General features: G+C 42.2%; 1 pseudogene; it reads right to left on the reverse strand.

Annotated features, from left to right (window-relative positions):
• Window positions 1-220: 220 nt before the first annotated feature.
• Window positions 221-562, reverse strand: LOC102833708 (annotated as a pseudogene).
• Window positions 563-1720: the final 1158 nt, after the last annotated feature.

Below are 1720 nucleotides of genomic sequence, written 5' to 3' on the forward strand. Positions count from 1 at the left end.
TTAATACCTTGATCACATGCAATTGCTTTTCAACATACATGTCCTTTGTTGTTGTTAAGTGCTGTTGAGTTGATTCTGACTCAAGGAGACCCTTTCAAGGAGCAGATGGTGGGTTTGAACCACCGACTTTGTGGCTTTTTTTTTTGCCACGAAGAAGTGTAATTTTAATTTTATTTTCTTGCAGGTTAGTTTTATTTCAGCCTTTTAAGGGCTTAATTCTTTACATGGACTTTGGTGGCGGTCGTGGAGCAACACCTGCAGGTCTAAATCGGGGTGTTCAGTCCTTCCGAGCTTCATGAGAACGATTCCCGACCACCTTGCTGTGAATGACGTAGCTTACGCAATAATGGAGTTTCACGTACAGTTTAGGAAGTACGTATGCATCCACAACACTCGCTTCGGAAATATCCCTGACAGCTGCGGCCTCTACTATGTTTTAAATTACGAACTTCTTAATGGCCTTGTCTTTGGGCACGCAGCCCGCGCAGTTCATGGAGTAAATAGGCTGCACGTGGCCAGGACCCTTTTTGGCACGACTGTTGTTTCTCCTTTTCTTTGTCATCTTGGAAGCGAGGACCTGAGAGAGAGAGAGCGCGCTTTTTTTTTTTTGATTTACTGAAATTTTATTTTCAAAACGCATTATTGCTCGACCATATAGGCACAGGATGACCCCGGATTAATACAGATTACAGTTCCTTTCCAAAAAGTTTGTTTAGACAAAAAACCAGGAATGTGGTTCACCATTCCTCCAGACCTCAAGAATACTGCCTTTATCCATTTTTAAATAACGTGCGCTCCGGCTGCACATTAGCATGTGGACAATTTGCTGGAATTAAATACTGTCATCTCATTTTCCCTTCTGCAAAGCCACGTGACATCAATGACAAATCCCAGAGGTGAAGTATTACAGGGCATCAGGGGACGAATGAAAACCCTAGTTAGGAGGAAACCGAGGACAACTAGATTAGAGACAGCTACTCTGCACTACAACGACATGAACGCAGAGACGCCAGCACCAGTCGGACAAAGGGCCAATGCGTGACTACTTGGAAGTGACAAAGATACTTAAAGGCTGAGCCAATGCGCTTGCAGCCCTGGAGACCACATGTCTTTTAGACAGATAGCAAGAAGGGAAGAAACAGTCTAAACAGAAGGATCACGTTTATGAGAAAAGACACACCTATTCATGTTAGGGAGTCCTGGTGTGGTACTGTAGGATAAGCACTAGACTTCAAGGTTTGTTTGAATCACAAGGTCTGCAGTTTAAACTCACTAGTCACTCCTTGGAGACCCTACACAGGGTCACTATGACTAAGAACTGACGCATCAGCACTTAACGATTTGTGTTATATAGCAAGTAGCATGTCACATAAATTATGTGGAAACTTTTAGAAGATTCCGTTTTTAGAATGAAACATGCTTACAGATAACCATGAATACTATCCTTAACACACATACTTATGTTCTTCCAGAAATAAGACAGGAAGGTGGTAAACAACAAATGGTAACACTGGTTCCTTCAGCTCTAACTCCATGGTTTTACTCTTGTTGCTAAAAATAACAACTATTACTAGTTTGGTGTTAAGCAGCCGACAATATTTGCTGATCATCTCTGTCTTAGCTTGAATTCCATCCTAAGCAGACCCTGAGATGAGGATGTTGTTGTTAAGTACCATCCAGTTTGTTCCTACCCTTAGTGACCCTGTAATAGGGTTTCCAA

This window comes from Chrysochloris asiatica, unplaced genomic scaffold (genome assembly GCF_000296735.1).
Source record: "Chrysochloris asiatica unplaced genomic scaffold, ChrAsi1.0 scaffold00007, whole genome shotgun sequence".
Taxonomy (NCBI): domain Eukaryota; kingdom Metazoa; phylum Chordata; class Mammalia; order Afrosoricida; family Chrysochloridae; genus Chrysochloris; species Chrysochloris asiatica.